At 50.5% G+C, this 25,211-nt stretch overlaps 1 long non-coding RNA gene across 2 annotated transcripts; it reads right to left on the bottom strand.

Annotated features, from left to right (window-relative positions):
- Positions 1 to 568: 568 nt before the first annotated feature.
- Positions 569 to 23,287, bottom strand: LOC123281670 (uncharacterized). 2 transcript variants are annotated; one of them, XR_011498949.1, is made up of 5 exons: positions 22,679 to 23,287; positions 21,484 to 21,989; positions 20,727 to 20,810; positions 10,795 to 15,409; positions 569 to 8,940 (listed from the first exon to the last, which is right to left on the bottom strand). It is a non-coding gene; the product is annotated as an uncharacterized lncRNA (long non-coding RNA). The 2 variants fall into 2 exon arrangements; XR_011498948.1 differs by having other exon boundaries at positions 569 to 15,409.
- Between the last annotated feature and the right edge of the window lie 1,924 nt (positions 23,288 to 25,211).

Below are 25,211 nucleotides of genomic sequence, written 5' to 3'. Positions count from 1 at the left end.
CCTAAATACTTGGGAATTAAATGACCTCCTTGTAAACAATCCCTGGGTCAGAAAGGAAGTCACAAGGGAAATTATAAAATGTTTTGAATGGAATGAAAATGAAAATACAACTTATTGCAATGTGTGTGATGCCAGTAACGCACTGCCGAGAGGGAAGTGTGGGGACACTAAGTCCTTACGTTAGAAAAGATTGTTCTCAAATAAATAATCTAAGCTTCCACCTTATGAAACATGCAAAAAGAAGAGCAAATTAACCCCAAAGCAAGCAAAAGGAAGGAAATAATAAAGATAGGAACAAGTATGAGTGAAATCAAAAACAGAAAAAATAGATGAAATCAATAAAACCAGGGGGCCAGCCTGGTGGTGTAGCGGTTAAGTTTGTGTGCTCTGCTTCAGCAGCCCAGGGTTCGCAGGTTCGGATCCCAGGCACGGACCTACACATTGCTCATCAAGCCGTGCTGTGGTGGCATCCCCCATACAAAACAGAGGAAGATGGGCACAGATGTTAGCTCAGGGCCCATCTTCCTCACAAAAAAAAAAAAAAAGAGAGAGAGAGATCAATAAAACCAAAAGCTGGTTCTTTGAAAAGATCAGAAAAATTGATAATCCTCTAGCCAGACTGACAAAGAAAAAAAGAGGGAAAAACAAAAATTATCAAAATAAGGGATATCATACAGATCCCAGAGACATTAAAAGGATAACAAAGTAATATTATAAACAACTCTATGATAAATTTGACAACTTGGATGAAATTGACCAATTCCTTTCAAGGACACAGACCACCAAAACTCAGTCAAGAAGGAATAAATTAAACAGTTCTGTGTCTATTAAAGAAATTGAGTTTGTAGTTTTAAAAAATGTTTCCAAGAAAGAAACTCCAAGCCCAGATGGTTTCACTGGCAAATTCTGCCAAAGATTTAATAAGGAAATAATGCAAGTTCTACACAGGCTCTTCCAGAAAATAAAAGATGGGGGAACACTTCCAAGTCATTCTGCGCAGCCAGCATTATCCTGATACCAAACCCAGGGAAATACCACACACGAAAGGAAAACTACAGACCAGTATCCCCCACGAACACAGATGCAAAAGTCCTTATCACGGGGCCAGCCCAGTGGTGTAGCTAAATTCACACGCTCCACTTCAGTGGCCCAGGGTTTGCTGGTTCGGATCCCGGGTGCAGACATGGCACCGCTTGGCAAGCCATGCTGTGGTAGGCGTCCCACATATAAAGTAGAGGAAGATGGGCATGGATGTTAGCTCAGGGCCGGTCTTCCTCAGCAAAAAGAGGAGGATTGGTGGCGGATGTTAGCTCAGGGCTAATCTTCCTCAAAAAAAAAAAAAATTCTCAAATCAGCCAGCAATAAGGAAAATACACCATCACCAAGTAGAGTTCATCCCTGGAAAGCTAGGTTGGATCAACATTAGAAAACCAATCAATGGAATCCACTGTATTACCAGACGAAAGAATAAAATATACATTATTGTCTTAATAGACACAGAAAATGCATTTGGCTAAATCTAACATCCATTCATGATTTAAAAAACAAAAACTCTCAGCAGATCAGGAATGTAAGAGAACTTCTCTAACCCGGTAAAGGACATCTACAAAAAACCTACAGCTAACATTATACTTAACGTTGCAAAACAGGACGCTTTCCCCCTAAGGTCAGGAATAAGGCAAGCATGTCCACGCCACGCTACCAAATTGAGAACATGCCCTCCCAAAAGCCTAGACGAGACTTACAGCCACTCTGTTCACAACTGCTAAAACCCAGAACTACACAAAACACGGATGAATCTCCAATACATTGTGTTAAGTGAAAGGAGCCAGACACAGAGGTCACATTCTGTGTGATTCCATCTATACGGCGTTCGGGGAACGGGGTCTGTGGCTGCCTTGGACCGGGGCGGGTAGGGTGGGGGGGTCTCCCTGCAGAGGGCAGCACAGGGAACCGGGGGCGGAGCTTTCTCTACCCTGATGTGGCGGTTACGCATTTGTCAAAACGTAGAGCCCCGAACGCCAAAAAAAGAAAATTTTCCTGTATGTAAATTTAAAAATAAATTTTGTAAAAGCTAGCAAAACACACACACACACACATTTCCTAGCCAATCCTTATGGATAAATTTAGAATAATTGTGGTTTTTTAAAAAGAAACAAAGCTTTTTGGTAATTTTCTTGGAACTGCATTGCATTTATAGATAATTTACGGAGAATTGACATATTTTCAACAGAAAGTCTTTCCAAGAACGAGTCATCTTTTGTGCCCTTTAATTGTCTTTAATTCTTTCGCTTTGGGTGCTACACATTTTCTGTGAAAATTGTCCGAGGTTTTTTACGCATTTTGTTGTTATTGTGAATGAAATGTCTTTTCCATTACAATTTTTGAACGATCATTATTGGTTTAAAGGGAAAACACAGATTTATAAATACTTATTTTATAGCTGGCCACCTCCCTGACCTCCGTCATCGGTATTAATGTCCGTTATTAATTAATATGATGACACATGGCTTGCGTCAGCCACAGATGGTGACTGCTCTTTTCCACCGTGGATGTCGACTTCCCTTTTTTAATTACGATGACTAACGCTTCGAAAACAGCCTTAAAGTGATTCCACTTTTGCCTTCTAAGTTTCATCTGCAAGTAGGAGGTGAAACAGCTATTCAGTCTTTTCCTCTGAAGTGTCACTTTCTGAACTGAAATGTCGAGTGGAGCCTCTGCGCCTACGTCTGTATTTCTCACAGCAGCTTTGCATTAATTACAAATTAATGATTCAGGAAGATTGAAAATTTCAAAAGGAAGAAAGCAAACCATCGCCCGTTCCCAGCACTCCAACAAACCGCCTGTTGGTGCTCGCTCCTGGGCTTCTCCTGTATCGTTTTTACTTAGCTGTCGTCGTGACCGAGAACCTGTCAGTCCAAAGGCTGGGAGGACTTCCCGGATTCTGCGTACAGACTCCTCGACCCACAGTCCCGGGCACATGCCCACCTCTCCGTCGGAAGGAGGGGTAAAGACAGAGGGTGCGTATATACTTTTGAATTGGTGCTTTATGAGGAAGATAAACAAACACATAGATACAGAGAACAGGTTGGTAGTTACCAGGAGGGAGGGGCAGGGAGAGGGAGAAAGAGATACAGGGGCACACGTACCGTGACGGAAGAACCAGACCTTGGCGTGGAACACAATATGCTCTACACGGAAGTCAAAATAAATGATGTGCACCTGAAATCTATATAATGTTATAAACCAACGGGACCTCAATTAAATGAACAAATAATAAAAAATTTTAAAAAGAGAAAGGGAGGTTAGAAGAGTCGATGAGGAAAGGATCAGAGTGACGATCTCCTCTAAGGATCCATCGGAGATGAAAGGAAGGAAGAGGCTCGGGGTGTGGGAGCCAGCCCCGTGTTCCCTCACTGCCCCGCGGATGACAGAGCTGGCAAGGAAGAGAATAATAAGCAGAATGTTCAAGTGTGACTGAGCAGGATGATCATCAGCCAGAAAGTCCAGAGAGCTGTTCCCAGCTCTGTCCTTGTCATTGCCTAGCTGGGTGGCCTTAGACAAATCAACTCTCCTGCGTAAAAAGAGCAGATTGCATTTCTCAGGACGCTTCCAGCCCTGATTTCACGTGTCTGTTTCTTTGATAAACCTGAGCAACTGGCCTGGGGGTTGGGCGGTCAGAGAAGACAACTGAGAAGCAATTCCAGGTTATTCCAGATCATGAAGTCACCCGCTTCTGTGCTGGGAAGGACCGCAGGGGTGACCTAACTCGAGTTCCCACCCTGGTAGGAATCCCCTCCATAGCACCCGTGACAGCCTCCTTGAATTACTCCAGAAACAAGAAATTTGCTATCTCATAAAGCAGTTTGGTTTTTAACAGTTTCATGGATAGAAAACTCTTAAAATGAGGCAAAATCCCTTGTGATTCAACGTTCACAGACTGAAGAGGGGCTGCCTCTGTAATGACAGACACAGCTCTCTCACAGGCACGTAACCGTCTTGTCACTGCCCTTCGGTGAATTCACAGGCGTCAGGGGAACCGTGGTGATGTTTATAAAGAATTCCTTCAACACGCGGCATCTGATCACGTGGATTTAGGTAGAGGAGATCTATTCTGTAGAAATTCTGCTCATAAATGGGAGGCTTATCGTCAAAGTTTATGTCCAAAAAGTTTCATAGCAATTGTTTTCTAATTTAAAACAAACGTTAAGATGGTGCGGGGGGAAGAAATGAAATAAAAATGGTTGTGTTAAAAAACAAAGAAGATAGTGGGTAAATTCTCATGCTACTCTGAAAGAAAATACAGGTGAATTGGCAATGCAATTTTGCAATTTTGTTGCTATCCATTTAAACAAAACAGGAAAAAAAAAACCCGAATAAGGCATGGTTAAATCTTATATTTGTTTTCGATTCCTGCTGTAACAAATTACCAAAAACTGAGTGGCTTAAAACAACACGAATTTATTCTCTCAGTTCTGGAGAGCAGAAGTCCCACGTGGGCCTCCCTGGGCTAAAGCCACAGTGTCAGTAGGGCCGCGTGCCTTTCTGCATGCTCTGGAGGAGATTCCCTGTTCTCGTCCTCCCAGCTTCTAGAGGCCTCCCGCCCTCCCTGACTCGAGCTCCCTCCTCCCCCTTCAGACAGCAGTGTGGCGTCTCTCAGACCTGCTCCCGCAGTCACAGCTCCTCTCACTCTCTCCTGCCCTCTTCTTCAACTCTTAAGGACCCTGTGATTACACTGGGCCCACCAAGACAATCCAGAACGGCCTCCCCATCTCAAGGTCAGCTGATTAGCAACCTTGATTCCATCTGCAACCTTAATTCCCCCTCGCCGGGTGACCTAACCTATTCACAGGGCCAGGGACTGGGGTGTGGACATCTTTGGGGGTGGGGTGCATTATTCTGCCTACTACAAGTATTTACTCCATTGCTAATACTTGATAAGAAGATACAGTCAGAGGACAAGAAGCAAGCGCACACCCATTTTGTCAAGACCTCAGGGGACATCTGGGAAGCTACAAGGATGCCGTGGTCGTTGTCCCTGAGACTTCCTACCTCTGAGGCCTCGTGTCAATGCCTGTGGCTCTCCTTTGCTTTAACGCCACCCCCGCCTCTCCCAGTCCATCAGTCTGATATGGGGTTTGGGGAAGGGTTCTATTCATAAGTGGAATGAAAAAGGAGAGGCTGATTTTCCTCCAGGTAAACAGATAATATTTGAAAGAAATCAAGAAAAAGGAGCTTAAAAGTATACCTTTGAGAAAGAGCAGGAAAAGGAAGGTGAAGAAAGAAAGGTGGGGAGACCCATGTGTGCCTGATCCCCCCAGGGGAGGAAGGGACGTGACAGGGGACAGCTGACGGGGCCGCGAGGCCCCGCTCCCTCCGGGGCACCTTCATTTCCAGGAGAGGGCGTTAGCGGGCTCAGACACGGGGGTGTGCCCACAGCGTACGCTCTCCTTTCCTGGGTGTGTATCGGACTGAACTGATGCCCAGACTTTTTAAAACCCTGACGGGCCAAAGCTGAAAACTGTTCTTTAAAAATGGTAAGAAGCTTCCGTCTAGAAATGGGTGTGGTTAAAACCCACCAGGGGAGGATGTTAAGCCTCAGAGAGCAGACAGCCTCCTGAAGAAAGTGACAGGCTCCGTTCTGCATCCACAGACTGTCTGATCCCAGCCCTGTGTCCTTCCCATGGGTCTCGGTGGCACTCGCAGATGCCAGTCAGGTACAATGCCAGGCTGAGACAGTCTTCATAACCTGGAGCCAAAATGTCCTTTCTTTTATGAACAATGACACTACAATAGGGCAGTTGGGGTTTTTTTGTTGTTTTTTGTTTTGTTTTGTTTTTTAGTGAGGAAGATTGGCCCTGAGCTAACACCTGTTGCCAGTCTTCCTCTGTTTTTTTCTCCCCAAAGCCCCAGTACGTAGTTGTATATCCTAGTTGTAGGTCATTCTAGTTCTGCTGTGTGGGATGGTGCCTCAGCATGGCTTGATGAGCCGTGTGTAGGTCCACACCCGGGTTCCTAACCAGCGGAACCCCGGGCCTCCAAAGCAGAGCGTGTGAACTTAACCACTCCACCACGGGGCCGGCCCCAGCAGTTGGTTTTTTAAATGACCTTATTACAAAGCGAAAGTATCAACTCCCGACACAGACAGGTTTTCTTTCCTACGGGTCTTTGAAACAAGAAAGAGTAAGAAGCCTCAGACAGCATATGCGCTTGTGGACGAGAGTATGAGAGCATCTCTATGTTTCTAGGCATCTGATAAAGACTGAAGGGGGAAGAGATGAAAATACAGTTTTATGCAGGAACAGAAGCGCTTTTTCACCTTTCTTCCCCTCGGCCCCTGCGTGGTGCACACCCCAGCACGGCAAGATGGAGATGTGGGGAGGCACAGCTTGTGTAACAAGAGATCATCCACAACTGACGACTGGGTATTCATTACTGTGCAAAGGAGCAGAGATCCACCTCGGGAGACTCACGCCTGGCTTGAATAACCAAAGAAAATGTGAGGCATTCCTGGAAATTGGGAAGTGTTCCCACGGTGCAATGACGTGGGACCCACATTTGAAACCAGCACCTGTGTCCCCGAGTGTGAGTCAGAGGTCTTCTTGGACACTCATTGACCTGGGAGTTGTATAAATAAGAGAGAAAAGGGCAGAAAGAGGTGCGAGGTATATATTTCAGATTGTTACATCCATTCTCAAAAGGCATTAGAACATTTTGACTATTTGTGTCCATAAGTTACAATATTTAAATTAGGCTTAACTATTAACACTTTTGGCCAAAGCACATTACACATTTGCACAAAAATAGACTATAGTCTTCAGAGGGAACAGAAATGTTCTAATTGGCATCCCAGATAAATATGCTATTTGATAAAGTATGAAAGTGCTTTCATGAGAGGCACTGTCCTTTAATCTTACTTTTTCTGATAAAATCAGAACAGAATAGAGTCTAGAAATAGATCTGCATATAAACGGCCAATTGCCTTTCTACAAAGGTGCCAGGGCAGCTCACTGAGGAAAGAATCACCTTTTCAACTGTGTTGTCCCAACAATTGAACAATTGGGCTTCCATACAGAAAAGAAAATGAACCATGATTCTTACATCACATACAAAAATGAACTCAAAATATATCTAAGACATAAATGTAGAAGCTAAAACTGTAGGGGCTGGCCCCGTGGCTGAGTGGTTAAGTTCACGTGCTCCACTTCAGTGGCCCAAGGTTTCGCTGGTTTGGATCCTGGGCACGGACACGGCACCGCTTATCAAGCCAAGCTGAGGCGGTGTCCCACATGCCACAACTAGAAGGACCCACAACTAAAAATACACAACTATGTACTGGGGGGATTTGGGGAGAAAAAGCAATTAAAAAAAAAAAGAAGAAGATTGGCAAGAGTTAGCTCAGGTGTCAATCTTTAACAAAAAACAAAAAAACTATAAAACTTCTAGAAGGAAACAGGAGAAAATCTAAGTGACCTTGGATTAGGCAAAGATTTCTTCAAAAGGACACAAGAGAGCACAAACTATAAAGTAAATATTTGATAAATTAGACTTTATCAAAATTTTTAAAATTTTGTTCTTCAAATAACAGTGTTAAGAAAATGAAAAGGCAAGCCACAAAAAAATAGTTGCAAAAAATATATCTGGCAAAAGACTTATATCCAGAATATGTAAAGAACTCTTGCAACTCAATAATAAGGATACAAACAACTCAGTTTTTAAAAATGGTCAAACGACCTAAACACACATTTCATCAAAGAAGATATACAGATGGCAAATAAGCACATGAAAACCCCATGGGTCACAAGGGAAATACAAATTAAAACCACAAAGTGATACCCCTATATGGTCACTAGAATGGTTAAAATCATAAGACTGACAATACCAAGTGCTGACCAGGATATAGAGCAACTGGAACTCACAGACATTGCTGGTGGAATGCAAAATGGTGCAGCCACTTCAGAAAATAGTTTGGCAGTTCCTTAAAAAGTTAAACATAAACTTACCATATGCCCCAGTAATTCCACTTATAGGTATTTACCACAAAAATAGAAAACATATGTCCACGTTAATACCTGTAAATGAATGTTTATAGCAGCTTTATTCGGTGTCTCCAAACACTGGAAACAACCCAGACATCCAGGAACTGGTGAATGGTCAAACAAATTGTCACGTCTCCACACCGAACAGGCGACTGAAACACAACAGTGTGGAGGACTCGTAAAAGCACTCCGTTAAGTTTCAAAAGCCAGACATAAAGGACCACATGCTGTAAGATTCTATGCACATACAATTCATAAAAAGAAAAAGCCAAACCACAGTGCTGGAAAGCAGCTCAGGGGTTGCCGGGAGCTGGGGGTGGAAGAAGGAGATTACCCAGAGAGAGAGAGACGAGGGAACTGTTGGGACGATGGAAATGGTTTATGTCATGATCGTGGTGGCTGCAGGACTGTACACATTTGTCAAAACTCATTAAATGGTACACTTCAAATTGGTGGATTTTATTGTACATAAATTAAACCTTGACAAAGCCGACACCCAAAGCATCCAGATCTACCACCAAGGACAAGAGTGTCTATGCCGTCACCGGGAGACCATCAGTGGGGAAGTAAGAGTTCAGTTTCATTTTGCCAGAGGATTCTTCTAAATCTAGGTGAGTGAAAGCAAAACAGGGTGCAGAATTTTCAGAGTTTTCCTGGCGCCTCCCCCACCCCCAGCCCCTTGCCCGACCGTGCGGCTCTCCCAGCACGCGGCCTGAGACTCTCAGTTTCTCTTCTTATTAGGAGGGTTTGACCACAGGCTCAGAAGGGGTTTTGGTTCTCAGCTGCCATGTCAGCACGTACTTTCCAAACTGCGGCCCCAGTGGACATCTCGAACCTGTAGCCTCAGCCGTCTGTGTATGCTCACACCGATCCTCATCCTTCCGCTTCAGGTGACACCTGGCTAAAATTTACATCAAGGGCAGTCTTAAAGAGAGAAGGGTCTTCCCTGGACCCATCACAGGATGACACGGGTGGAAGGGAGAAGGAAATGCCAGTGCCTGGTGCATAGCTCAGATGTCAGCTCCTAGGAAAGAACCACCTGCCCTCAGATATAGTTGGTGCACCCCAAGACTGGGCCCAGCACCTTCCCCTCACTGTTTATCCCCTGTGAACTGCATTGCCCCCTGTCACCCAGCCCAGCAGGAGAGGGCTATTGCCATGACTCGACTACTCCAGCCTCACTAAGATGTCAGGGCTTCTTCGCTCTTCCCCACAAATGCCCACACCCATTGAGTCCTGGTCCACGTGCTTCCTGGAATGTCCAGACCGCGCTCTCCCTCACTGATCGCTCCTGCTCCAGCTTCTCTTCCTCACCACTTAGGGCCATATCCTCACATTCCTCCTAGACAGGCAGAAGTCAGGCAAGGCAGAGGGGCCACCCAGTTCCTCTGTGCTCCACTCCCACCAGCTTCATGCAAAGATGGAAAGCAGCCCACGTGGGGTCGAGCCCTCAAAGGACAGTTTCTGGCCAGCAAGATGCCACCCTCAGTAGTGAGAGCTGAGTTAGCAAGAATGCAAACAGCAAGGCCCGGCTGGCGCGAGCAGCTACCAGCGCCCAGGGAGCTCTTGTCAATAGCGCCACCCACCGCGCCCAGGTACCTGGAACCTCCTAAAGCTGCACAAGCCACTATGTCACCACCAGAGGAAAGGTTAGACAGCGGTTATCGAAAGGGAGGCGGTCTGGGACGTACAGTCTTTGGTACCAAGGCCCTCTCCTACTTGGATGAGAGGAAATCTAAAAGGATGCTTCATAGGGAGAAGATCAAAATTGGAGCCCCGAGCCCGAACATAAACTTTTCCATTCTCACAACTGGCCCAGAGGCCACATCACGATACTAGTGCAGCCCGAGGAAACAAAATGGAGCTTTTTCCACTGGAGAAGTTCCCAGGCAAATGAGTACTTTTCCTGTAGAACCTGGCTGGAGACCAGCTTGGTCGGCTGGGCTCCCCGTCCCCCCACCCTCAGCCAGTCCTTTGAATTACGTGAGGGCTTCTGCTGACATTTGTGGCCGGGCCATTCCGTATGGTGGGCTGTCCTGGGCACTGTGGGGCGCTTAGCCGCATCCTTGGCCTTGACCCACGAGAGGCCAGTAGCACCTCCTCCCCCTGTTGTGACGACTAGATCGATCTGTCTCCAGACATCACCCTCCGCTGGTGGGTACAGCCACTCCCAGTTAAGAACCACCGAGTTACGTTTCTTCCTCTTTCTTCAGCCTCTAGATCTCTTCCCCTCCGCTCCCCTGTCTCTCCACTCCGCAACCTGCAAATCTGCCCCCAAAACAAAGTCACCCCTTTGTCCCAGTTCTGGAGCCCAGAACCTCCATCAGGGATCCAGGGGACGGTGGCAGAGACAAGAGCTCTCCCACGTGAGAGCATCCCCAGCACAGAGTCTAAAATGACTAAGTGCTATTGTCCCTGGGTGAGTGCCACCCAGCAAGGAGCAGCCTAGGCCTGCCTGCTGGGCATCACCCAAGTTTCCTCAGCACCAGCCGGGGATCTTCTGGCTCAAGGACGCCCATGCTTTGTCTGCCAATGCCCAGGCCCTCAGGAGAGCAGCAGAACTTCCGAGGAAGGGCCTTTCCTGACCCAGATTTAAATATCAGAGGAACGGGTTTCAGAAGAAACTGAGGTGAAAGGAAACTGAATTACTGGGTGCCACTTCCCATCAGCGGGACCCGCCACAGCAGGCAGCTGGGGGAGTCCCCCGGGCTGCCTGAGTCACAGATGCGGTCCATAAAGGGCACCGAGAACATACCTGTCGGGAGCAGCCCACAGCACAGACAGAAACTTTGTCTTCAAAGCTCTTGGGCCTGTTTTTTTCCCACTGCCTGTCTTCAGGGGTAAAGACAAATCAGACTTGGTCATAATCCTTAGGTCTGCGGGGGAAATAACTTCTGAGCTTGTTAAATGTCATCGATTGCTGTGTTCCTGCCTCCACTGACCTGTCACAGCCAGCACATACGTTTCTCCAGGACCCGGACTTCCGTGAACTCCATCTGTTGGGCAGCGGTAGCCACTTGCGCCATAAGTACGAACAAGATGGTGACAAAACTCTGCCTTCAAGGTGAGGAGTGTGTGTGCAGAGTCTCTGCTCAGACAGTAGTTCCCGGTCGGGGGATCAGGTCTGGGACAGACAGTGTCGGTGGGCACTGTCCAAGACAGGGGCCGTCGATGTCCACGCCCACCCCCCACCTGCCCCTCCCCTCCTTCCATGTGTTGCATGAGATCAGATTAAAGTGAAGGGCAGCCTTGAAGGAAAGTACACTGTGGTTTCTCACCTGGGTTCTGGTGAGAATGTTCTGGAGGTCTGGCTGTACTCGAGCTCCCCTCCCACTTCTGCACCGGCCACTCCCACTCTGCAGCAGGAGGTCCCACCCACTCTGCAGAAATGGAAGGGGAGCTGTCCCCACAGTGTCACTGCTCAGCAAACACCGAGCCTGCTCAGTGCCGCCCTCTGCTTTCTCAACACCACGCCCAGCCTCAGGGGCAGCAGGGAGGGCAGCAGCCTGCTGGCCGACCACACTCTGCAGCCTTCCCTTGACACTCCGCAACCCTTCTTGCTACCCGGTGACTGTCCCCATCTCTCTGTCCTTTTCCTCTCTCCTGGACAGCTATCTCACTCTCCTCAAGCCTCCAGCCTCCCTCGATCTTGTTCCTGTTTCACCGAGAAAAGAGAAGCAGCCGGAAGAGAAGGTGCCCAGCCTCTGAGACCAGAGCTGAGGTCCCCTTGCAAACAGGATCTTCACGCAGGGGTGACTTCCCTTGCCCCAAGCCCACCAGGCCCAGCGCTGCCCACAGCATGACATCACACAAGGCCGCCACGACGCTTACCTAAGCATGCTACCCCGAGGCTGGCCGGGAAGCCGCGGGGCTAGAACGTGGTGTGGGCATCTCTTCCTCTCTGATTGACAGGCCCATGGCCTGCAAATGGACGGGAATGCGTCAGAGGGAAATTTTCAACTCGAGCATAATTCTACCGGCATTTCTCTAGATCCTGGGAATATAGCCGTGAACAAGGAGACGAGCTTCTCAAACAGTGGGGGAGACAGACTTGAAACCTGTACACGCAGGATTACAAACTGTGTTGATCCCGTGAAGGAAAGAACCAAGGAGTGGCGTAGGAAGAGAGAGAGAAGGAGGGGGAGAAGGAGAGAGAGACAGAGACAGAGACAGAGATGTGATTAAGCTCAGGCTCTTGAGGTGGGAAGAGAAGCCGGGACAATCCAGGCGAGTCCACTGTCATCGCAGGGTCCTTGTAAGAGGGAGGCGGGAGGGTCAGAGTCAGAGAAGGAGATGTGAGGGCAGGAGCAGAGTCAGAGAGGGATTGGACGCTGCTGGGCTGCTGGCTTTCAAGATGGAAGAAGGGGCCACAAGCCAAGGAATGCGGATGTCCCCCAGAAGCTGGAAAAGGCAAGGAAACAGACGCTCCTTCCAGAAATGAACCAGCCCTGCCGACACCTTGACGTTAGCCCAGTGAGACCTGGGTCAGACCTCCAGACTGTAAGAGAACGAATTTGTGTTGTTTGAGGCCACCACGTTTGTGGTCATTTGTTGCAGCAGCCACAGGACACTAGTACAGGACCTTAAATGCCTTCTGCTCCAATCCGTTCCTTGAATGACAAGCAACTATAAAAGGGAAATGAGGTAATATGACAAGGCGGCAAGACGACATACACTAGGCACCAAATCAAATGTGCAAACAGGAAGCACACCGACAGTTGAGAAGGCTTCTAACTCCTGGTGGGAGTCCAGGAAGACACTCCTCAGGCCGCTGGAACAGGACAATCTGGAAAAAGGCTGTCCCAGCCCCTAACGACAGGAGTGGTTCATCCAAGACCCCACCTCGTGTCAATGACCCAACAGCCTCCCGAGACAAGATAAAGACTGGAGAGAGCCAAGCACCCACGGATAACTGTCCTAGGGTTACAGAAGTCACCCTCCATGCCTCTGGGAATATTTCATAACAGGTTCCACGGGGCGCCCCCCACGAGGAGCTCAGCACACAGTGAACGGTTAGGACAGAACTCGACTCAGCCACAAAAGACTCTGAGTTCCTACGAGCTCCGAGCCGGGCCCTAGACAGACCCAGGACACAAAGAAGAAGAAGGCAGTGCGTGCTCTCACGCTGCTCACCGTCCAGATTAAACAGGATACAATGCTACCGTGTAGCATACGGAATACGTGGCTTCCAGAGTTTTAGACGCACAGATGGGAAATAGTTTATGGTTTGCCCACTGCATTTTCAGAGCCACGTGTCTCAATGTGCCACTGCCCGTGTGGCTGGGTTATGGAGTGTCCCCTCCTCCCCCACGTCTTCTCTGTCCCTACAGGAGTCAGGACACCTGACGTCAGGCTCAAGGGAGGGCACCGGTGTCTCTCCACTTAGAAACATTAGCAAAGTTCATTTCTTTCTTAGGCAAATGGAAACATAAACGAGGTCTAATCTTTTCTTCCCTGACCCTACTGGATCACCTGAGCCCCTCAGGGAGAGCTGCCTTAGCATCCCCCCATCCTGGGACACTATGGAGGAAGGGGATGGGCAGTGGCTGCACACCGGGGTCATCAGGGACTCGACGCTGCTCAGCACAGTCATGAGAGGAGGGGTGGACACACGACCTCTCTCCCTGATGCTCGTCAGAGCCAGCAGCCTGTTGGTCAATTAAGGAGACTCTTGGAAAATCTGTGGGATTCTAGAAAGTCCCGTGGGATGTCAGAACAGCATGCTGTCATAGAAAAGAACAAAATCAGGAGTCCTGGGCCCAAGCTCTGCCTCCAGCAGGAGTGGGCCACATCATGCGGGTAGATTGTTACAATAACGACCACCCACGCCCGTGAACCACGCTGCCCATATTCTCCCACCTTGGTCATGTGGCTTTGCTGCTCCTCCCATCAAGAAGCAGAGTCAGTTGACTCCTCCTTGCCTCTGGACAGAATGGAGCAGGAGTGACTTGCAACTTCCAAGGTGAGGCAGCTCCTACTTTGGCCCTCTTGGAGCCCTCTCACCAGGGTTGCGGACCCAGGATGAAAGGCCGCCCAGCTGGGTGGACTGCTGCACTAAAGAGCCAGGGGAGATCGACTGAAGAGCCGGCCGGTCCACCCTCGGAATCGTGAGGAACGATCAGCCTTCGCTGTTTTAAGCCGCTGAGTCGGGGCAGCAACGCTGTCTGATACATCCCTCTAGTCCATTTATTCCTCTTGGGTGCATCTGTTTCCTCGTCTAAAGCACGAGTGTGGACTAGACAGTCTGGGGCCCTAACGCTCTGAAGCCACATTAATAAATAAAGCAGTGGTGAGGGGGCCGGGCCCCCGAGAGCGACACTGCAGAGCGAGTAGGCCTCCTGTGGCCAGAGTCTGTCCCAGGCCAAAGACGCTGACCAGGAGGGCAGCGAGTCCCCTCCAGCTGTGCTCTCAGAAGCGTGGGGTGCGGTCCCCGAGACAAGTGAGCTCCAGACCTGCGCTCACGTCCTGCCTCTATCACACTGGCACAGGCCCTTCCCCAAAAGTCCCTGTAGCTGCCATGAGCCTGTGTCCTCCTTTGCAACCGCAGATAGAAATAAGCAGCTTAAAGACCTGTTGCAAAGATTCAATGAGATGTGTGAAGCAATCGGTGCCAGCAGGCACTGAACATGGTGCTTATAATCTGCATACTTCAACACAGAGGCACATGGAGATGACCACCTCCAACAGGAAGGGGAAAGAAAGATGATAGGGAGCCGAGGACGAGAAGTCAGCTGATTTCAACCGTGCCTACGCCTTACACGATTAGGCTTTACGTCTAGAAGGGCTTGATGCAAACTCTGTGCAGTTCACAGAGGCAGGACGGAAGAGGACGTAGGAGGGTGGCCCTCCCTCGCTTTAGATGAACGAGTGCAAACGTCGTAGCGAGTTGCCATGCAGAGGCCAGTGTAGGCTGCACGTTCCTTGGGCCACAAAGCGATGGCCCTGGGCTCCACGACTAAGCGAGAGGGGCCTTTTAAGAACAGCAGTCCAGGGTCACTGGCACCTCCCAGTGGCTGGGTCATTCTATTTTTTTCCTGGTCCTTCTCTAAACTCTCAACTTCCCCGTTGTAGAATCTCGCTGAGTTGACCTCTGACTTCAGGCTTATTTCCAGAAGTGTTCAGACTCTCCGTTCTGAAAGTCTCTTTCTTTAAAGTAAATATTTCATTCCTCCTTCGATTCTGACCTTTTCTTGTCTATACGAGGGGATCACACAGAAGCTATCAATGCTCCCTGATGGCGTTTGACTCCCAAATTACAGCTGCCATTGAGGGCACGAAGTCTCGGTCCCTCCACCTAAATGTATGCATGTTGTGAAATCTAGAGTGTAGGGGGATGTTCAGAAAATAACTTCGTGAACAGGACTTCCTTCCTGTGGCCAATTTTATGTAGACATGTCGCAATTGCAGGGAAAAAAAAGAGAGAGGTTAAAAAAATACACTGGACTTGCTGAAAAAGTTATTTCTTGTAAAAGCTTCTCCCCACCACTTAGGAGGACATGAACAAGCAGGTTCCCCCTGGTTTCCTAAATTTGTGAAGGTAAACAAAACCTTGCTTCAGCAGAGGTTCTGTGCCTAAGCCAGTGACCCTAAGCCCAGCCGAGGGACGAAAATAACACTGAGGGTCGATCATACCAAACCCTGGGGTCCACCACTGGCTCCACTTGGGGCCTGTCCATCAGGTTCTGTTTGAACACTTGTCACAACCTCAAAAAAAGTAATGAAACGGGGCCCCTACTGGACCAAGCCGAGATTCGGGTAGACCTTGCATTTGTATTCAATTCCTTCCGTCCCAAATATAGCCCCTAAACTCCTCAGTGCACATCACCAGTGGCAAACCTCTCTTTGTCTTCATCTGAAATGTCCTTGTTTCACAATCACTCTTGAGTGACACTTTAGCTGGGTTTAGATTTTAGCTTGACAGTTATTTTTGCTCACCTTTTTGAAGATATTATTCGATTGTGTCTGCTTTAATAAGAATGTTGGGAGAATTGGGCACCCCTATGGGAAAAAAATGAGCTTGGGCCCCTACTCACACCATATGTAAAACTCAATTGCATGTGCATTATAGGCCTGAATGTGAAGGCAACACTGTAAAGTCTTTAGAATTAATGTAGGAATCTCGCTGCATAAAGTTGGAGTAGGGAAAGTTTTCTTAAGACAAAAATAAGTCATTAACCATAAAGGGAAAAATTGATAAATTCAACTCTAATAAAATTTAAAACTTCTATTTATCAAAAGATGTCATTAAAAAGGTGAAACGGCAATCCACAGAGTGAGAGAAGATATTTATAACACATGTACCAAACAACTGGTTCTTATCCAAAATATGTAAAGATCTCCTACAAATCAATAAGAAAATGACAGAGGTGGTGCAGCGGTGCAGCGGCTAAGTGCGCACATTCCGCTTCTAGGCGGCCCAGGGTTTGCTGGTTCCGATCCCGGGTGTGGACAAGGCACTGCTTGGCGAAAGCCATGCTGTAATAGGCGTCCTACGTATAAAGTGGAGAAAGATGGGCACAGATGTTAGCTCAGGGCCAGGCTTCCTCAGCAAAAAGAGGATTGGCAGTAGTTAGCTCGGGTATAATCTTCCTCAAAAAAAAAAAAGAGATAATATAACTGAAAAATTTGAGGACATTTTTCACAAGAAATCCAGAAGGCCAATAAACATGTGAAAACATGCTCAACCTCATTAGCAATCGAGAACTACAAGTTAAAACCACAATGAGCTACAATTATGTATACCCTATGACACACAATTCCACATCTAGTATACACCCGACAGAAACACAAACACCAGAATCCGTGTAAAATATGTATATATAGCAGTATTGCTGGTAATTTCCAAAGTCTGGGGGGAAAAAACAAACGTCCATCAACATTGGAATGGATAAATAAATTGCGGCTATTCATTCAAAGGAACAATATACAGTAATGAAGATGAACAGCCTATGGCTACACACAACGTAGATAAATCTTTAATAAAGTGTTGAGTGAAAGGAGCCAGTCCACCCACCCCAAAAATAAAAATGCATATCATACGGTTCCACCAATATCAATTGGGAAACAAACAAACTAAACCATAACGTTTAGGGACACACACATAGGTGATGGAAGCAGAAGGCAAAGTGGGGATCTGATGACCATCGGCCAGGACAGTGGCTGCTCTGGGGAGGGAAGACCATGAGGGGGAAGGAGGGCTGCTCTGGGGAGGGAGGGCTGCTCTGGGGAGGGAGGGCTGTGATGGAGGGAGGGCTGTGATGGAGGGAGGGAGGGCTGTGATGGAGGGAGGGCTGTGATGGGGAGGGCTGTGATGGGGAGGGCTGTGATGGGGAGGGCTGCTCTGGGGAGGGAGGGCTGTGATGGAGGGAGGGCTGTGATGGAGGGAGGGCTGTGATGGGGAGGGCTGTGATGGGGATGGCTGTGAGGGGAGGGAGGGCTGTGATGGGGAGGGAGGGCTGTGATGGGCAGGGAGGGCTGTGATGGAGGGAGGGCTGTGATGGAGGGAGGGCTGTGATGGGGAGGGAGGGCTGTGATGGAGGGAGGGCTGTGATGGAGGGAGGGCTGTGATGGGGAGGGCTGTGATGGGGAGTGCTGTGATGGGGAGGGTGGGCTGTGATGGAGGGAGGGCTGTGATGGGGAGGGAGGGCTGTGATGGGGAGGGAGGGCTGTGTTGAGGAGGGAGGGCTGCGATGGGGAGGGAGGGCTGTGATGGAGAGGGCCCTGATGGGGAGGGAGGGCTGTGATGGAGGGAGGGTGGTGATGGAGAGGGCTGTGATGGGGAGGGAGGGCTGTGATGGGGAGGGAGGGCTGTGATGGGGAGGGAGGGTTGTGATGGGGAGGGAGGGCTGTGATGGGGAGGGAGGGCTGTGATGGGGAGGGCTGTGTTGAGGAGGGAGGGCTGTGATGGGGAGGGAGGGCTGTGATGGGGAGGGAGGGCTGTGATGGGGAGGGAGGGCGGTGATGGAGAGGGCTGTGATGGGGAGGGAGGGCTGTGATGGAGGGAGGGCTGTGATGGGGAGGGCTGTGTTGAGGAGGGAGGGCTGTGATGGAGGGAGGGCTGTGATGGGGAGGGCTGTGATGGGGAGGGAGGGCTGTGATGGTGAGGGAGGGCGGTGATGGAGAGGGAGGGCTGTGATGGGGAGGGAGGGCTGTGATGGGGAGGGCTGTGATGGTGAGGGAGGGCTGTGATGGAGAGGGCTGTGATGGGGAGGGAGGGCTGTGATGGAGGGAGGGCTGTGATGGGGAGGGCTGTGTTGAGGAGGGAGGGCTGTGATGGGGAGGGAGGGCTGTGATGGGGAGGGAGGGCTGTGATGGTGAGGGCTGTGATGGGGAGGGAGGGCTGTGATGGAGGGAGGGCTGTGATGGGGAGGGAGGGCTGTGATGGGGAGGGCTGTGGTGGGGAGGGAGTGCTGTGATGGAGGGAGGGCTGTGATGGAGGGAGGGCTGTGATGGGGACGGAGGGCTGTGATGGGGAGGGCTGCGATGGGGATGGAGGGCTGTGATGGGGAGGGCTGCGATGGGGAGGGAGGGCTGTGATGGGGAGGGCTGCGATGGGGAGGGAGGGCTGTGATGGAGGGAGGGCTGTGATGGAGGGAGGGCTGTGATGGGGAGGGCTGTGATGGGGAGGGCTGTGATGGGGAGGGAGGGCTGTGATGGAGGGAGGGCTGTGATGGGGAGGGAGGGCTGTGATGGGGAGGGAGGGCTGTGTTGAGGAGGGAGGGCTGCGATGGGGAGGGAGGGCTGTGATGGAGAGGGCCCTGATGGGGAGGGAGGGCTGTGATGGAGGGAGGGTGGTGATGGAGAGGGCTGTGATGGGGAGGGAGGGCTGTGATGGGGAGGGAGGGCTGTGATGGGGAGGGAGGGCTGTGATGGGGAGGGAGGGCTGTCATGGGGAGGGCTGTGTTGAGGAGGGAGGGCTGTGATGGGGAGGGAGGGCTGTGATGGGGAGGGAGGGCTGTGATGGGGAGGGAGGGCTGTGATGGAGAGGGCTGTGATGGGGAGGGAGGGCTGTGATGGAGGGAGGGCTGTGATGGGGAGGGCTGTGTTGAGGAGGGAGGGCTGTGATGGGGAGGGAGGGCTGTGATGGGGAGGGAGGGCTGTGATGGGGAGGGCTGTGATGGGGAGGGCTGTGATGGGGAGGGCTGTGATGGAGGGAGGGCTGTGATGGGGAGGGAGGGCTGTGATGGGGAGGGCTGTGGTGGGGAGGGAGGGCTGTGATGGGGAGGGCTGCGATGGGGAGGGAGGGCTGTGATGGGGAGGGCTGCGATGGGGAGGGAGGGCTGAGATGGAGGGAGGGCTGTGATGGAGGGAGGGCTGTGATGGGGACGGAGGGCTGTGATGGGGAGGGCTGCGATGGGGAGGGAGGGCTGTGATGGGGAGGGCTGCGATGGGGAGGGAGGGCTGTGATGGAGGGAGGGCTGTGATGGAGGGAGGGCTGTGATGGGGACGGAGGGCTGTGATGGGGAGGGCTGCGATGGGGATGGAGGGCTGTGATGGGGAGGGCTGCGATGGGGAGGGAGGGCTGCGATGGGGAGGGAGGGCTGTGATGGGGAGGGCTGCGATGGGGAGGGAGGGCTGTGATGGAGGGAGGGCTGTGATGGAGGGAGGGCTGTGATGGGGACGGAGGGCTGTGATGGGGAGGGCTGTGGTGGGGAGGGAGGGCTGTGATGGGGAGGGCTGCGATGGGGAGGGAGGGCTGTGATGGAGGGAGGGCTGTGAGGGGGAGGGAGGGCTGTTTGGAGGGGCATGCTTCCCAGAAACGAGTCAGCTGGCACTGTGTATTTTATGCATTTTTCTGTAAACTTTGACACAATAAAAAGGGGAAGTTAAGGGTGCCTGCTAAAAGAATAGGAACACCATCTGTATCTTCCAAACCAGCAGATTTAAAGAAATCAGGAGAAGTGGGCAGAGGGGCTATAAAAACTTGATGAATGAAACGTAAAGTGAAAGGTCAAGGAAAAGAAGAAAACAGAAAGGGCAGTAAACAGAAGGCACACCATAAATGCAGGGAGAGGAGGTAATTCAGCGAGTTAGGGGCATCCACTCACTGGAGGGCTAACCCCTTGAAGCCCAGGATGCATCACAGAGGGGAAAGGAGGCTCCCACCCGGAGGCCGTGCTACAGTCTCTCTCTGATTAAAATAAACATGCAAGGGCCAGCTAGTGGCGAAGCGGTTAAGTTCGTGCACTCTGCCTCGATGGCCCGGGTTCGCAGGTTCGGATCCCTGGTGCGATCTAGCACCGCTCGTCAAGCCGTGCTATTTCAGCGTCCCACCTAAAGTAGAGGGAGATGGGCGTAGATGTTAGCTCAGCGGCAATCTTCCTCAAACAAAAAGAGGAAGATTGGCAAAAGATGTTAGCTCTGGGCCAGTGTTCTTCACAAAAAAAATAAAACAAAATAAACATGCATTGAGACGGCCGTTTGTAAGCATGGGAAAGTTCTGAGAGCTGATTCAGCAAAATGACCAACAGCTATCATCTCTGGGTGGTGGAACTGTGGGTAGCTGTTTATTTATATTTCTAACTCTTCTACAATTGTGTTACTTCAATTGTCTTTTTAAGATTTTACTTTTTAGAGCAGCTTTAGGTTCACAGCAAAATGGAGAGGGAAGGTACAGAGAGCTCCCATATGCCCCACATGGGCAGAGCCCAGCCCCCAACATCCCCAGCCGCCTGGTGCATTTCTTACCCTGGATGAGCCCAGGCGGACACATCATCATCACCCGGCGTCACCTGGGGTTTACATTCGGGCTCACTCTTGCTGGTGCACACTCTGTGGGTTTGGACAAATATATAAGGACATGGATCCACCAAGATAGGGCTATGGGGGATCAGAACTGGCCACCCCAAAATGTGTCTCTTTGGCATGAGGATTATTTTGGGCTGGTTACTGTTAAAAACTGCTGACATGGGAGAAGCTCTGAAAAGTAGAAGTTACCCTTTGTTAAGAGACATTTACATTGTAAAGGAAATCTCCATCTGTAAAGGTGTCTCCCTCTCTGCACCAGGAAGAAGGGGGATGACCTTATCTCTAGAAACTCTTATCAATGCTGAAGGCAAGGACTTAAATCTGCATAATAACCTTACCCTTGTTTGCTGTGCTTTTCTGGTAATCTCCCATAACTGACTCCCCCACCCCCAACATCCTCCTTTGTCTTTAGCCGAGGAGGGTATTTAAGGTGGTGGCTTCCGCCATTTTGGCGAGTTGCTCAGTTTGCCTGAGCCTCTCCCATGTATACATATTACAAAGCTTTGTTTGATTTTCTCCTGTTATTCTGTCTCATGTGAATTTAATTCGGTGTCCAGTCAGAAGGACCCAGAGGGTAGAGGATCTGTCTTCCTCCCCTACAAGATCATACAGGGAAGTTTCACTGCCTAAAAATCCTCCAGCTCTGCCCATTCATTCCTCCCCAAACCCAGCCCCTGGCAGCCACCAACATTGTTACCATCTCCATAGTTTTGATTTTCCAGAATGCCATAAAGGTGGCATCCCACAGCATGCAGCCTTTCAGACCAGCTTCTTTCACTTAGGAAGTCCATTTAAGTTCCCTCCACGTCTTTTCAGGGCCTGGCAGCTCGTTTCTTTTGAGTGCTCAGTCACATCCTGTTGTCTGGATGTACACAGGTCACTTAGCCATCCACCCACTGAAAGGCAGTGCGGTGCTTCCAGGCTTCAGCAAGATTGTTTTTAAGCGATGGAATTAAAAGGGTCGGTCAGCTGAGGCCGTGGTGTGGAGATCCCTGTGTGCTAGGCTGGGTTTGGATGTCATTCAATGGGGAGCTAGTGAAGATTCCTGCCCAGGGAGGTGGTGGGACAAAAGCAGGCTGTGGGAGGAGGATCCGTCTGCTGGTAGCTGCAGAATTCGGGTGTGGTGGGGTCAGAAGCAAGAACTCAGCCGGAAGGGCTGAAATAGTCCCGAAGGATGGGTGGAGCGGGACAGCATTGAGGATGCTGCAAGAAGGGAAAGAAAAGTGAGGCTTTGAATTCTTTTAGGACGTTTTGGAGGAAAAGTGATGGAACCTGGTGCATTCAGGTGGACGAGTAGGACGCGGGGAAGGAAGGGGTCGGGAAGTTGGTCGTGGAAAGCGCGAGGGGAGGCTTTCTTTAAGTTGGTTCGTGTTAGGTGACCTCAAGGCATCAGGGACTGTGTAAGACGACGCCTGGCACAGCTGGGTGCAGTCAGAACATCTCCTAGGACGCCAGGGGGGCCCAGGAACACGAGCGCTGGACAGAGCGTGCCATGCCCTCAGGCTCAGGTCACCTTCTGACATCCCCCCTCACTGCAATCCTTTGAGGTGGGAATTATTATTGTCCCTGTTCTGCAGACAAGGACGGCGACACTCGGAGAGGTCGAGTGGCTTGTCCAAGACCATAACCAGTGGAGGACGTAACTAGAGCTTGAACTCACGTCTCCTGTGGACAAATCCCACTTTGCTTTCCAATAAACCACTCCCATAGAGACGGTCCCAGGTGTGGGGCTGAGATGCAGAGAGGCGGCAAATGATCCCACAGGAGATGAGAGGAAGCTGGTAGCAGGTGTGGACTGCACCTTCTGGGAACTTGGCAACCAAAGGCGCGAGAGCACAGTGATAAGTGGGCAAAGGATGGAGCAGGTGGTCCCAGAGAAGAGAGCTACTCACGTGGGAGTACAAGGACACGCATCATGTCACCTGGCACCATGAGGAGGCACTTCACACACTCTGCTCTCTTCTTCCTCAGCAGATCCTGGTGCTAAGGATCGCTGTCCTTCCTCCCTCTTGTAACTCAAGAGTCAGAGGTCCCGAGTGGCACACAAGCCCTGAGATATAGTAAGGCAAGAGGTTAAGGGCACAGGCTTTGGGGTCAGGAGGACCTACCTTTTAACCTGGCTCTGTAATGTCCCAGCTTCAGTGTCCCCATCTGTGAAGTGGGAACAGCACTGGCGACCCCACAGGCCCCTGTGACGCGCTCCGTCACCTCAGCTATTATTATGACTACTACTATTACGAAGTCATAAGAACTCACACTGGCCTGAAAATGAAGGCTTACAACTATCAAGCACTTCACGTGTGTCAGATACTTTGTTCAAGTTTTTAGGGGCCGGCCCCATGGTCTAGCAGTTAAGTTTGCACACTCCGCTTCAGCTGGCAGGGGTTCGCTGGTTCGGATCTTGGGTGCGGACCTAGCACTGCTCATCAAGCCATGCTGTGGTGGTGTTTCACATAGAAGAACTAGAAGGATCTACAACTAGGATAGACAACTGTGTACTGGGGCTTTGAGGAGGAAAAAAAAAAAAAGAGGAAGATTGGCAACAGATGGTCACTCGGGGCCAATCTTCCTCACCAAAAAAAAAACTTTTAGAGGTCTGAGCCCCTATTTTTTGCTCCAATTCAAGCAAAGTTTCCACTCTATTATGCCTCTTCTTTGGAAGAAACAGTCCATAGGAAGGAAGAAATTGAAGATGCTTGAAAATGGAGGGCTGGCTGAGAGCACGAGTGAGGCAGCACGGCGGGGCGGCCAGTGGGGCAGCCAGGACCCACTCTGTGGGAGTGGACGGGGAGACGTGCGAGGACACACGTGTTGAGTGGAAACCCAGGGCGCAACCGTTCAGCCGCAGACATTTACTGAGAGCTTCCTGCACGCCCAGCACTGGTCTGGGTGCTGAGCAAAGGAAAGTGGAGCATTTTATTAAAGCTGCCAAACGCCTTTCATACGCTATTTGTTCACGGTGAGGGAGGTTATGCTGACCCATTTTACACATGAGGAAACTAAAACTCAGAGACGTTAGGTAACTTGCCCGAGTTTAAAAAACCACAAATAGGAAACGATGGGCCAGGTCTCCGTCTGCCGAGCTCCCCCCTCCGCCACGCTTCTTAAACGTGGAGACGCAGCCCAGGACAAGGGCCAGCGGCAGGCCCAGGCTGAGGACTTGCAGAGAAAGGCCTGCATCGTACTTTCAGAACATATCAGAACGTTGGTGTGCCCTCTCCGAGCCTGAACCTTGCTGGGGGTGCAGGAGCAGTGCCCCAAAGACAGATGGCGGGCTTTACACACGGGGTGACCACCCATTGATTGTCCCTGTCAGGGACACGTCCTCACTAGATGCCCCCACAGACATCTCACCACCCTGGATCCCACAGCTGTGCATCGATGCTCCCTTCCCCGCCCATATATCCTTCTTAGCTTTGGCACCTTATCAAGCAGGCTGCAGACATGGGTGCCTTCCCCTAACCCTTGGTACACACATTGCTAACTGGCTATCAACGCTTGCTTACAGTTTTTCTTTTAATGTAAAATTTACAAATGTTGAAATGCATAAATTTTACTGGCATATTTGCTGACTTTTGACAAATGCATAGACCTGTGCAACACAAACTCCTCTCAAGATACAGACATCACCACGAACCCAGAAAGTTCCTTCTCGCCTTTTCCTACTCCATCCCTGCCCCGCCCCCACAGTGACCACTGTCCTCATTTTTTCCCACCACATAGCAGATGTGCCAGTTCTAGAAGTTCACGTAAACGGAGTCCCACAGTAAGTCTGCTCCTGGGGGGGGCTCCCCTCCTCAGCTGAAGGTTGAGACTTGTCCGTGTGGCTGTGAGGAGCAGTGGTCTGACCCTTTCTGTCCCAGCAACATCCATCGGACGCAATGCTGTGGTTTGTTTGTCCCTTCTCCCCCGATGATGGACACCTGGACTGTTTCCAGTTTTGACCATCACGAATGAAGCTGTTCTGTGCATTCTTGTGCCAACTGACACACCTCTGAGAGTAAAAGGGCACACTGTTAAAAGTTGGGCTACAGCACCGGGCGCACTGGGAGTGCCCAGAGTGCCAGCACGTCTGCTCAGCGCAGAGCACACCTCCAGTCTGCTCAGCATCCACCCCTCGCGGCAGGAACCTGCCAATTCCAGCTCCCCAGGCATCGCTGGCCCTCCTGGTCCCCTCCTCCACACCCAGAGCTGAGCACCCCATCTCCCTGCCCCCTCAATTCCCTCCAAACCTTGGACTCAGGGCGCTCATCTGCCCTAAGCATGGAATCTAGGCCCCCAACAAATATTTGCTGATGGCTTGCCTTTCCTCCTTCACACTGGTTTTCTGGAACAGCGGATTTCCAGGTGCCCTTCAGCTAACTGTAAAGTTGCCAAATCTTCCCTTTGTAGTAGAACTGTCAGGGTGTTTCAGAGTTCACACGC

Source organism: Equus asinus, chromosome 28, assembly GCF_041296235.1.
Source record: "Equus asinus isolate D_3611 breed Donkey chromosome 28, EquAss-T2T_v2, whole genome shotgun sequence".
Taxonomy (NCBI): domain Eukaryota; kingdom Metazoa; phylum Chordata; class Mammalia; order Perissodactyla; family Equidae; genus Equus; species Equus asinus.
This window is presented reverse-complemented; position numbering and strand designations above follow the sequence as displayed.